This window comes from Equus przewalskii, chromosome 6, assembly GCF_037783145.1.
Source record: "Equus przewalskii isolate Varuska chromosome 6, EquPr2, whole genome shotgun sequence".
Classification (NCBI taxonomy): Eukaryota; Metazoa; Chordata; class Mammalia; order Perissodactyla; family Equidae; genus Equus; species Equus przewalskii.
In genome coordinates, this window is record NC_091836.1 from 27,860,520 (window position 1) to 27,874,058 (window position 13,539).

Genomic DNA, 13,539 nt, shown 5'->3' on the forward strand with positions numbered 1-13,539 from the left:
TTAGCTCCCCACCTGGGATTCCTATCCTCCAGGGAGGGGGCGGGCTTCGCACAGTCCTGCGGTCTCTGCTGATCCTGTGGCCATGACTGAGGTGTGATAAGGACACAGCCAAGATAAAGAGCCAAATTTATAGGCTACCTGGCACTGCTGTGCTACAGAAATGCCATGAGGTGGAGAAGCCAGCAGTGACTTGAGATCCTTTCTTTCAGGGAGAGTACAGTGTGAAGTTGGGAGCAATCCTTTGATCACTTACTATTGGTGAGGGTTAAACCCCCAAGGGACATATGAGAGAGACCACAGAGGGGCACTAAACTGCCTTCTAAGTGGCAGTGGGGGAGTGGGGAGGGGAGCCATTCTCCAAAGAGCTTAGGCTTTGCTAAGTGGGAATGCAAGTTGGGGGCCAGAGCTGAATTGCTCAGGGCTGTGGAAGGGGGCAAGGCTCTGTCCTGCAGGGCCCTCCTTCTCTTCCCTCTGCCCCAGCCCACACCTCAGGGCTCTGTCTCACCTCCAAACCAGTGGGGCACAAACTTCCTGAGAGTGTCACTGTGAACATCCTCTGGCTCTGGCCGAAGGCTGATGGGGGTGAAGCAGGAGATCTGTAGTCTGGCCTGGGCTCCATTGTTAATACAACTGACGCCTCTGTCTTCACTTACAATTACGCAGGAGTGAGGTGGGGCTTGAACCACATGGCTTTTTTTTTTTTTTTTTTTTGAGGAAGATTAACCCTGAGCTAACTGCTGCCAATCCTCCTCTTTTTGCTGAGGAAGACTGGCCCTGAGCTAACATCTGTGCCCATCTTCCTCTGCTTTATATGTGGGATGCCTACCTACCACAGCATGGCTTGACAAGTGGTGCCATGTCCGCACACGGGATCCAAACCGGCGTACCCTGGGCCACTGAAGTGGAACGTGTGCACATAACCGGCCCTGAACCACATGACTTTTAAGGTGACTTCAGCTTTAGGATTTCAAGAACATGGTGCTACTTGGGAAGCCCCTGGGACTTTGAAACAAAAACTTACCCCTTGGGAACATGGATTAAAAAGACCAGAAAGGGAAGTACCTTCTTTGTGGTTAGCTTAATGCCAGGGGCTTCACATATGTTATCTCATTTAATCCTCACAAGAACTTTATTCTTTTTTTTTTTAAACAGAAGACACAAGGGCCTAGAAAGGTCTACGTGTCTTGTCCAAGGTCACACAGTGTAGGTGGTAGAGACAAAATTGAAGTCGGGGTCGTGGAACTCACTGTCTATGCTTGGTGCTCTGCTCAGACACAGAAGTGGGTGAGGGGGGTGAAGGCAGGAGACAGCTGTCAGCAGGGGTCCCGGGGAAGGGACACTGGGGGGCTGCCTGGCCCCCAGAAGTGTGAGAGCACGTCTGTGAGGGGTGTCCAGTCCTGTGGGCCACTGACTGCGAGAAAGCCCACCGCCTGCCTGCCCTCCTCACTCTCTCTCTAGGTCCCTGGGGCATGCCCCACACTGCACACGTGCGCAGACGTGCTCTGTCATTCTCTGTCACACAGCCCATCACAGACACAAACAGGCCTGCACCCTGGCTCACTCTGACAGTGCCTCACCTCCTGGTGGCAGCCCCACCTGCTTCTAGTCTGTCTGTGTGTGTGTGTCCCTCCTCAGCCTGCATCATGCTGTCTGTTCGCCTCTCGGGTTTGCACAGACTGCCTGTGCAGTCTGATAATCTCTCTGTTGTGTCTCCTTTACACACACACACACACACCCATCTATCCCCCTGCTTCTCAGCTGCTTGTCTGCTGGTCTTTCTTTCTCTCCGATCTGTGCACGACTCTGGGTGGCAGAGAACCCCATTAATCTTTAAAGGGTTTGGGCTGTGTCTTCTCTTGTTTGTCTCCTCACTGCTTTTCCTGCAGGCTCTCCCAGCCCGGCTGCAGAGCTGGGCAGGCCCCCTTCTGGAGGTGGCATTCCCGGGAGCAGCTGGCCAGGGAATGGCTGTGGGTGGGGCAGGCTGGGCTGGGAAGGGATCCGGGGAATGGGGGAATGGCTGTGGGTGGGGCGGGCAGGGCTGGAAGGGATCCGGGAATGGCTGTGGGTGGGGCAGGTGGGGCTGGGAAGAGGTTCATCTGCCTTGGCTTCTTTTCCGTGACCACTTTGGTCCATTTGCCGCGATGTTTTATGGATTTCAGCTGATGTCATTCCGGCGCGTGAGAGAGGCTTTGACATCCACAGGGAGCAGAGCACTGACCCAGGAGTCAGGAACCCTGGTTCTAGCTCAGAGGAACCTCGGCTTCCTCACCAGGTAGATGCGGGGTTTTGGAACTGATGATCTCTAGTTGAGTTCTAAAGTGTGGAGATTCAAGGAGTCTTCTACTTTATTTAGAATCTCTCTACATCCTGATCGTTCCAATTAAAATCTCTCTTTCTGTAACTCATTTGTATGCACAGACATCATGCATGCAAACATGCAGACACACATGTGCACTGCCTCCACCCCATCCAAATGCAGCTTAGCTATTCTATGTTTTCCAGAAACTTCCTCAACTCAGCTGGGCCCCAGGCCCCTTTTCAGGGTGGTGGTTGCAAGCAGAAGGGGGTGTGTATATGTGCGTATGTGTGCGTGTGTGTGACACACGCACACATACGCACGTACACACACACACACACACACATACTCCCCACCACTTGGAGGTACATCTCTGGGTTGGGATGTGCCTCCCGAGGGCAATGACCTGGGAATCCACCAGCCTCCCCACCCACCTCCACACCCCCTCCCCTAAGAGTAAAGGCCTGAAGCCTCAGCCTTGTTCCTGCTGCCCCCAGCCAGCCTTTGACTATAAAGAAGAGAAGGGAGGTAGGAGAAGCCCAGGAGCTGGTGTGGGATGAGCGGGGAACCCTGGAATGTCAGAGCTGGGAGGGACCCCCTTGACGGCTAGTCTAGTCATCAGGTTTCCAAACACTTCACTGACAGCATGGAACCTGGGTTCTGACCCACTCTTGCTTGGACATGCAAACAGCAGAACCACGGAAGTCGAACTGCTGGGGTAAGGTGAGTTGGGCTGGGGGCCAGCCTACTCAGCATCACCCATCCCCACTCCTACATGCCCCTTGAGCGAGCGAGCTTCCTGCAACCCTTTGCGACTCTGACAAATACAGCTGAAAATCCACCCATCTAGCCCATTGGCCGTCCAACGTGGCCCCTGGACCGGAAGCAGCCATATCACTCAGAGACTTATTAGGAATGCAAGTTCTCAGGCCCCACCCCAGTTCTGCTGGTTTAGAAATCTGCGGGTAGGCCCAGTGCTCTACACAGAAGCCCTCCAGGTGACTCTGATGCATGCTGGGCTGGTACAGCCCCCTTACTTTACAGACGAGGCACTGAGGCCCAAGGTCTCAGAAAGCGGCATTATGGTCAGGTTAGGACTCTAGGCCAGATGGCCTGTCTGGAAACGTCTATGTGGGAAGCCGTGGACTATTCCCGCCTTGTTGCCCCTCCTTTCCCTGGGCTGGCATGGATACTCAAGGACAGGCTAGGTTGGAGCCCTTTTCCTCCAGGGAGGCTGCACGGCGTGGTGTGCAGGGAGGGCAGCCCCTGGGCCTGTGCACATGCAGAGGGGTGTGTATAAGACCCCCGTTGAGGGCGAAGGCTCAGGGTGTGACTGGAACATCTAGGGAGTCTTCTTGACGAGGCAGGTTCCAGAAGACAAGACTTGTGTTGGCTCCCAGGTCAGTACGAGGCACTGGGGAGGGCAAGCCTGGCAGGAGGAGACCCGAGAGGGCCCAGGCTGGGGGAGCAGGGTGGGCAGGGGGGGAGGCGGGGTGGGGTGGGGGACTAGGAGGAGTGGAAGTACTCAGCTCGCCAGCCCTGCTGCCAGTTCCCCAGAAGCCTGGGGACTTCTCCGAGGAATTAGGGAGCATTTAACATCTCGGGATAATTAGCTGCTCGCTGCCTGCTACCCAGAAAGGAGGAGAGGGCAGTCAGGAGCCAGGCAGCTTTGAAAGGCAATGCTGCTCCTTGACAAAGCCGGCCTGGGGAGGTTTCAAAGACAACTTCTGAGCGGCCCGCATGTTTCATGTTCATTAGATCCTCGCTTCCCAGGCTCCAAAGACAAACAGTGGGATTTAAGGGTTTTCTTCCCTTTTTGGAGACATTTCATTCTGAGCCATGCGCTTTCAGCGGAGGAGGAGGCAGAGCCGACTGAGCTCCTTGCTCCTCCAAATCCGCAGCCTCAGCAGAGCCTGGCTCCATCCTTTCTGCACACTGGACGCTTCCCAGGGGCCCCCAGAGGCTCAGCACCAACCCCCCTCCTCCAAGGCCAGCTGAGCAGGTGCCCGTAGCTGGCGGGCTGTGGGCAATGAGGGCTGCAGCCTGGGGATGCTGGACTTGAAGCTCCATGTGGACAGGATACAGAATTCTTATTTATCACAATCTCCACAGCACCTAGGTGCTCAATAAATGTTTACAGAATGAGTGAGTGAGCGAAAGAATGAATGAGTGTGCTGGTCATTTGCCTGTTGTGCCCAGATCCATTTCCTGCCCTCGTTGGTGGCACAGGGAACTACATTTCCCAGGTTCCCTTACCTACTGGCTTCTGGATAGGGTCAGCCAATGGGAGGCACTGGAAGAAGGTGGAGATGGGGAGGAGGGGAAAACCCAGGATATTTCTCTCCTTTCTCTGCTTCCAGCAGGGTCTCTGTAGCACCCGTGTCTCTTCTTTGGCTCCTGCTGAGCAGCCCCTTCTTGCATGGCCTGCAGTGGTCCCTGCTTCTGTCTGGTGGCCTTGACTCCTGGGACACTGACTCCTCTCTCCAGCCCCAGGAAGGTGGAAGCTTCCTGCTGTTGTTAACCTCTGGGTTGTCCTACCTCTTCTGTCACCTGTACAGCCAAACCCCTGATTTAAATCCCTCTGCTTGAAAGGCCTGGAGTGGTTTCCGCTTTCTCAGTGAACTCAGTGGAGTGAATACATGACTGTGCTGCTTGTTTCCTGTGGAGAGAAGACTGTGTGTGCGCAGCAGACCCGAGCGGGTTTGATTGGTCTGGGACCTGAAGTCCTACCGATGTGGCAGCCTTGTTCTGGCCAGGACACCCCATCCCACTGCCAGGGCACATGCCTCTAGCATGTGGGTACTGCTGTAGCCCAGGAGACATCTCCCTCCCATCCTAGTATTGTTCATTCCCTCTGAGCTTGACTCTGCTGCACGATGCAAAAGTGTAGGACGTGGCACAGAGGAACAGGAAGATGCAGAGAGGAAAAGCCATCTGCTGCCCGCTGGACCCCGTGTGGGCCTTCGGAGTCTTCGTCCCTGTGAGGGCTCACAGTGACCCTGCTGGGTAGACCATCTTATCCTCACTCTGTGGAGGAGGGGACTGACACTCTAAGAGCTCCAGTGACCTCTTTCCTCTTTCACAGCCAAATGGTCACTCAGTTCTGTCCATTCCATCTCACTTTATATCCCTTTTCATCTACCTGCCCATCCTCACTGTTTCTGCTCACTTTAAACACTCACAGTCTGTCACCAGTCTCCTGACTGGTCTGCCTGCCCCCGAGCTCACCTTCTTCCATTGCCTCCTCCACACTCTGCCGGGGCTATTTTCTAAAACATAAATTGAACTACGTGTCCCATTGCTCAAAACCCTGGCATAACTCCTTATTGCTTAAGGAATGAGGTCCAGTCTCCTTGGCATGGCAGCAAGGTCCTCTGAGATCTGGTCCCAGCCCCTCCCTCCCTCCTCACACCCCCAGCTGTGTCTCCCTCCCCACTCACACCCCCACCCGTAATTCAGCCTCATGGAGCCACTTAGAGTTTCTCTAACAGCTGGTGGGTCATACCTCCGTGCATTCTCCAGGGCTGGGCTCTCAGCTCTCTGGACCCCATCCTCCCACCTGCTTCCCTGGGAAGCTCCTGCTCTTTCTTCAAGATGTGGCTTTGGCACCCTCCTCTCCCAGACACCTCATCCAGCTCCCCAGCTCCAGGCGGAGCTCTTCTCCCTGCTCCCACGTGCCCTTTGTCTTCTTGTTCCTGTTGCATCATCACACTGTATTGCAACCATCCGTTCGCACCTCAATTCCGCTCCTGGACCTCGAGTTCCTTGAGGGCAAGAACGATGCTTTCTCCATTTACTTATTTAAAAATGCTTATTGAGCACTGACTTTATACCCGGCACTCTTCCAGACGCTGGGATGTGTGGTTCATGTCCAGAGTATGTGGTCTAGTGTGGAATAATCAATCACTCGGGTAACACCAACACTAAAGGATCATGCCAACCCAGACACGATTAGAGGTTGTGAAGGAAAAGCCAAGGGTGAGATATCCTTGGTGTCTGGTACTAGTGGGTACTCAACTGATGCCACTTTCCCACCCCTGCCCGGGCCTTGGCACCAGTACTGCTATTTATTGCTGTATTTATAGCACTGCTCCCCGCAGTGGGCCTTATTCCCTCGTTGGTTTGTGAGCTCCCTGTGGGAGGGACTGTGTCGCTTCAACTCATGTCTCCAGGGCCTGGCACATAGTAGGTGTATGATAAAGGGGGGTTGAGTTAAAAATGGAAGTGCGACTCTGAGGGGTTAGGATGGCCTCGCTATCTGGAGGACCCCAGGCCACCGGGCAGTGGGGTCAGGGCTCTGGACATGGTTGCCCTTCCTCTCGCTGAACATGGAAAACAGGAAAAGGGGAGTCCCTCCAACTCTGTTCCTTACTAGCTGTGTGACCTGAGGCAAGTCATGTAGCCTCTCTGAGCCACAATTTCCTCACCTGTAAAATGGAGATAATCATAGTACCTATGTCATAAGTTTGCTATGAGGAGGCTTAAGTGAATGCACAGAAAGTGTGAGACCAGGCCTGGCATAGAGTAGGGGCTTGGCAAATCTGCACTATTACCATTATTACCATTTCTAGGGCAGGTCCCCAGTGAATCCCTCACTGTCATCCGCGTGCGTCTCCCCACCAGGTTCCACGCCCGCCCAGCCCCCTCTGGCCTGGCACGCGACTGGAGTCCCATCCTTTCCTCTTGCTAGGAAGCTGTGGGTAACTGGGGCTTAGTTAAGCATGCTTGACTGGGGTGTGATTAGGGCTGCTGTGAGTCAGCAGAGGGCCGGGGTGGGGAGAGGGCTGAGGGGGAGGGAGAGAGGATGGAGCAGAAGGTTCTGGTGCCCAGGGCGGTATTTCCAGGCTCAATCAGACACTTTGTTCAACAATGGAGGGGACAGGCTGAGCAATCCTTCCGTCTCTCCAGTTCCTCTAGCAGCTCTCACCAGCCAGTCTGCCTGAGCACCCAAGCTGTAGCTCTGGAGCTGCTGTCCTCATTCATTCATTCGTTCATTCATTCAGCAAATGTAGCTTGCTTATTACTGCCAGGCATTGTCCGAGGTGCTGGGGATGGTGCGGGAACAACACGGACACAGGAACATACAGACTGGGAGGGCGGCATGAAGAAGTAAATAGAGATTAAAATACACTGTGATGTCTGCCACCATGGGGGGACGGCACTCAAGACCCCAGGAAGAGCTGGCTCCCCCCTGCTCTGGGTGTCCTGTCCTGTATAGCCTCCCATCATACATTGTGGTGACTTTACTTCCTTACCTGTCCATCTTGCCCACCAACTGTAGGCACTGAAGTGCATGGACCATGTGACATCATCCCCTGTACTTCTAGCTTTTGGCACAGTGCTCAGAACAGAGCAGATGCTCAAAGAATTGGTTGGCTAATTGATGGTCGAATGAACCCCAGCTCAGGAAGCAACCGGATGTATGATCCCCCAGAACAGGGTTTGGCAAACTCTAGCCCGCAGGTCCAGTCCTGCCTGCAGCCAGCGTATTTTGTGTAGTTCTCAGGCTAAGAATGGTTTCTACATTTTTAGAGGGATGAAGCATATATATATATATATGCTGCAGAGACATATGTGGCCACAAAGCCTAAAATATTTACTCTCTGACGTTTAACAGAAAATGTTTGCTGGTCTAGAAGCCCTTGTCTGCACCTCGCTCTCCTCATCTATGAAATTGGAGCCTGAGTTAGACGACACAGAGGTTCCTTCCTGGTGTGAAATGATGTGATTGTGCACCCTGAATTCTTGTCTCTGCCCTCAAGGGTCCATGTTGCGCTCACTCTCATATCACCAGCAGCCTCCGTAATGCCCGCACCTGGCAGGTCCTCAGGCCATGTGGGCTGGGCTGGTGTTGTGGTGAGACCAGAGGGAGCTGTCGCCAATCAGCCGTATGAGCTCAGGCAGTGGTTTAATTCTCTGAGCCTCAGTTTCTCACCTGAAAAATGAGGATGATAATTTAGCACCTGCTTCCTAGTGTTGCGGTGAGAATTAAAGGTGGAGGTGCTTTGTAAATTCTACAGTGCTGCACATACGCTGGTATCTCTTGTTACTGTTATTACTGGACACATTATGGGTACTCAGTTTTGTTACTTAGTTTCACTTTACAATTTAACTCATAGGAGGTTTCCGTCAGAAGGATGGTTTTTTCCTGAAGCTCAAGGCGGATTGTAAAGCAGCCCATCAGAAAGGCCCAGGGTGAATGGGGGGAGAGACCAGGGTATCTGTGGTCTTGGGGTACCCCCTGCCTAATCTCTGCCTGATCCTTCAGTTGTGAAGGCTGAGACAGACTTTGGGAAGGAATAGTTTATTACGACTTAGGGAGGCTCAGCCCCCTGAGTCTTGATCCCAGATGATTCCCTGGGGCAGGGGAGGGAGCCAGACCCACACAGCAGTCTCAGCGCTGCCCCCATGTCGCCTCTGATCACTGGGAGGGAAGACTTGGCTTTCCTGCCTAGCCTGGCTCCCCCCACTCACGCTACCCCAGGTTCCAGCTTTATTGCTCCATGACCTCTACTGATCTTTCTTTAGCGTTTTCTTTTCAGTGAGCTCTCCCGTATATACCGACATGGTTTTCCACAAGAACCCCATGTGGTAGAGATATTATTTCCCCCACCTTTGTTAATGAAGATACTGAGGTTCAGGGAGGTTAAGTGACTTGCCCAAGTGCGAGTCCCGTCGGGCATGAGATCTGGGTCCCTCACTGCCAGGGCTCCTTCTATCGCACCAAACTGCCTTTCTTCCCCTGCCTCAGTTGTACCAGCGAATCCATCTTCTCCTGGTCCCACTCCCATTCCTGTGCTGCCTGTGCTTCCCTTCGTCCCAGCTGGCTCGCAGGCCTGGGAGAATCCCCTTCTCCTACTGGCTGTGCTGGCATAGGCGCAGGCCTGCTCCTGCCGTGAAAACCTGCTGTGACAACAGTGGGGCTTGGGACCTTCTCCTGCCTGATCCTGACCCCCTAGGTCGGGGGGTAGAGGTGGCTGGGGAGGGCGCATGCCAGGGGCGCCCAGGAGATGTCAGATTCAGTTACCATGATATGGAACATTTATGCTGCCGTGGGGGCCTGGGTGTCACAATGCATTAAGCGGGCACTCAGGGCCTACTCCCTCTAGCCAAGAGATCGGCTGCTTGGCCCTCTCTCCATTCCTCCTGCTGGATGCCTTGCTCGGTGGCATTCCTGACCCCTGGGGATACAGTTAGCGTCTCCTGGGTGCCTGGCCTGTGGGACGTGCCACTTCCTAGGGGTGAGTGTTCAACTGGGGCAGAAGCCTTGACCCCTCCACTGTTCCACTTGGCCTCCCCAGGGGCCGGGCTCCTGTCTCCTGGCCTAGTGGGGAAAGTCCAGTCTTCCAGGACCCGTCAGTCCCTCTCTGCAGCCTCAGCTCGGAAGTGATGCCCTACAGAATCCCGGATGCAGGGTAGGCTGCAGTGGGGAGGAACCTCAGACTTTGCCTCCCAAAAAGAGCAGGCGCCGTTAGGCCCCCTGCCCCTCAGCATGGTCTCAGTTCTGCTTTGCTCATCATCAGCACTGTCTCTACAACTCTGCCTCATTTCCTCTGTCCACAGCGTATGGTTGAGGATGTGGGGGTGGGCAGCAAAGGGGTAGCAGAGAGGGCACATGTCTAGGCCCCTGAGGAAGAAAGCCATTTTGGGGGGCACCTGGCTCTGTGGGGCATCCAACATGATGAGTGAGGGGTGGGGTAGAGGGCATGAGCTGGGCACCGGCTGAGCCTCAGAGCACAGAGGCTGCTGTATCCCACCCCCGCGCCCCAAGCCTTCCTAACCATCCCCTCAGGGTCTGGCCTGAGCCTTCCTTTCCAGCTCCATTACCCCAGACCTCATCACTGCTCACCCAGGCTCTAGTCTTCCCAGTGCTCTGCCTGCCTACAGCCTCACCACCTCCTGCCCCCATTGCATCCGCCAGGCTGCTGACACCCTAAATGCTGACCATGTCTCCTCCCTGCTCTGGATCCTTCTCCTCCCCGTTGCTATCAGGACCGCACCTAACTTTGAGCCTGGCACCCATGGCCCGCCATGGTTCACCCCTGCTGTCCTTGGCAGCCTCTTCTCCCTAGCCCTGTGCTAAGGCTTGCTCTAGCCGTGGGGCCCAGCGCACCCCTGGACACACCATGCTCGTTCTCATCTTGAGACCTGGGTGTGTGCTGACCCCCTGCCAGGATTGACTGTTTCCCTTCACCACCTAGAAAGATTCTGCTCATCCTTTGCATCTCCTCTCAAGCTCCACCTCCACCGTGAGGCCTCCCTGGCCTCTGTGGCCACTGCAGTGCCTCCCTGCTGGGCACACACCTCCACTGTGGCTCTTCTGTGCTCATCTTTGGGTTGGGTGTTGCTGCTTCTCCTGACTCTTGCCAGTGAGCCCCTGAGGGTTAAGACAACGTCTTCATCCCCTCAGGAGCCTCAGCCATAGCTCTGTGCTTGGCCTACATTGCTGATATTTAATAAATGTTTGGAAAATGCTTGAGTTAATAAACTAATCAATGACTAGGACCATGGGAGAGGTGCTCAAGGAGGCCTCCCCATCCCCCATTCCTTCTCAGTGTGCCCCACATCTCCCCATGGGACCGGGTGAGACAGGTCCCAGAGCCCCCATCCAGATGCCCGTGACGGGGCTTGGAAACCAGAGACTAGGCTCCCAGGAAAAAAGGAGTATCTGTTTTTCTGCCCCCCATCCTGCCCCCCATGATTCTCAGACATCGCCCTGGAGAGCTCTCTACCCAAATTCCTGGCTTTCAAAGGTGAATTCAGCCTCAGAGCCCAGTACGCTAAGCCCGTCTGAGTTGCATTTGCTGTGGCATCATCAACCTTGGCCAGCTCCAAACTAGGTCAGGCCCTGCTGCCGGCTGGCAGGAGTCGGCCAGCACTGCCTGCCCAGTGGCCAGGCCACGTGGGTGCAGCTCCCGGGCAGTGAGAGCAAGGAAGCTGCTGAAGTCAGGCGGGAGTAGCTGGGGGTGGGGTGGAGGTGGAGGAGAAGACCTGACAGTGAGGCCGAGGCAGGTGGAAATGCCTACCCTGCTCCACTCTCATGAATACATTAGCCAATTAGCATTCATCCTCTCATTTATTTAGTCAACAAACATTTATTGTATGCTTGCCTGGTGCCAGGCACTGTACCAGGGGCTGGGCCAGGAAGAAGAGCTCTTTGGCCAGAGAGGGAGGCAGACACAAAACCAGCCACAATGGGATGAGCCAGGTGATGCCCAGATTTGTACTGGATGCGCTGGGCTGCCCAGGTGAAAGGATGACTGAGAGGGACTGTGGATGTCAGAGAGCCACCACATCCTGCGAGCCTGCGGCTTGCACTTATGCGGGAGCCTGCCTCGACTCCCCTTTTTCTCCACCCACACCCTGCCCACCTGCTCCGGCTCCTTCCTCCACATCAGATCCCAAAGGCATCCTTCCCACCTGCACGGCTGCCACCCTGGTCTCACCCAGCCCTGCAGTTGCCTGTTATAATCTATTCTCCACCTAACAGTGAAAATTATCTTGTTCTAAATATAGTTTATTTTTTTAATAGGTAATACATGCCCTTGGTACAAAAGAGAATGATTTAAAAAGAAAAAAAACAGGCGTCAGATCACATTGCTCCTTTGTTGAGGACCTATCCCGTGACTTCTCATCTACTTAGAATAAAACCCAAACTCTCTGCCTGGCCTACAAAGCCCCCCTTATCTAGGGTCTGCCTGCCTCTCTGATCCTACTTCGTACCACTTTCCTCATCCTGACAGTGAGCCAGTCTCCTCCTCAAACAGACCAGTCCACTTCTAGCCTCCGAATGCTTTTGCGCATGCTGTTCCCTCTGCCTCAATGCTCTTCCCCATACCTCCGCTTGGCTGCTGCTTCTCATCAATCAGATCTCAGCTTAATGTCACCTCCTCAGAAAGGCTTTCCCTGATTACTAACCTAAAGTAGCCACGAGACGCTCTCTATCCTGTCTATCCTGTACCTTTGTTGAGATATAATTGACACACAATGAACTGCACATGTTTAAAATGCTTGTTGGGAATAGCCCAGCAGCTGCAGCCAAGTCCAGATCCAACGCTGTGCGCCATGGTCGCTCACCTGCCCTCCCGGCATGCGCTCCTGATTCCATCTGCTCCTAAGTCCAATATGGCAACTCTCAAGGACCAGCTGATTCAGAATCTTGTTAAGGAAGAACACACTCCCCAGAATAAGATTACAGTTGTTGGGGTTGGTGCTGTTGGCGTGGCCTGTGCCACCAGTCTCTTCCTCAGAACTTGGCCGATGACTTGCTCTTGTTCATGTCACTGAAGACAAATTGAAGGGAGAGATGACAGATCTCCAGCATCTTTTTCCTTAGAACACCAAAAATTGTCTCTGGCAAAGACTTTAATGTGACTGCACGCTCCGAGCTGGTTATTATCACAGCTGGGGCATGTCAGCAGGAGGGAGAAAGCCATCTTAATTTGGTCCAGCGTAACGTGAACACCTTTAATTCATCATTCCTAATATTGTAAAATAAAGCCTCAACTGCAAGTTGCTTCTTGTTTCCAATCCAGTGGATATCTTGACCTATGTGGCTTGGAAGATAAGCGGCTTTCCCAAAAACTGTTTATTGGAAGTAATTCCAACCTGGATTCAGCCCAGGTCCATTGCCCAATGAGGGAAAGGCTGGGAGTTCACCCATTAAGCTGTTCTGGGCGGACCCTTGGGGAGCCTGGAGATGCTAGTGTATGGAGTGGGGTGAATGTGGCTGGTGTCTCCCTGAAGTGTCTGCACCCGGGTTTAGGCGTTGATACAGGTAAGGAACGTCGGCAAGAGAGTCACAAACAGGGAGCTGACACTGCTCATGAGGTGCTCAACCTGAAGGGCTGCACATCCTGGGCCACTGGACTGTCTGTGGCAGATTTGGCAGGAAGCATAATGAAGAATCTTAGGTGGTGCATCCAATTTCCACTATGATTAAGGGTCTCTATGGAATATAAGATGATGTCTTCCTTAGTGTGCCTTGCATCTCGGGACAGAATGGAATCTCAGGCCTGGTGAAGGCAGCTCTGACTCCTGAGGAGGAGGCCCATTTGAAGAAGAGGGCAGACACACTTTGGGGGTCCAAAAAGAGCTGCGCTTTTAAAGTCTTCTCATGTTGCAGCCTAGACACTTCACTGTCTAGGCTGCAACAGGATTTTAGTTGGAGATTGTGCGTATTGTCCTTTTTATCTGATCTGTGACGAAAGCAGTAATATTAAGGGAGCCTAGGAACAACATCA

At 53.8% G+C, this 13,539-nt stretch overlaps 1 pseudogene; it reads left to right on the forward strand.

Moving 5' to 3' along the window:
* Positions 1-12,374: 12,374 nt before the first annotated feature.
* LOC103546852 (L-lactate dehydrogenase A chain-like) lies at positions 12,375-13,539 on the forward strand (annotated as a pseudogene).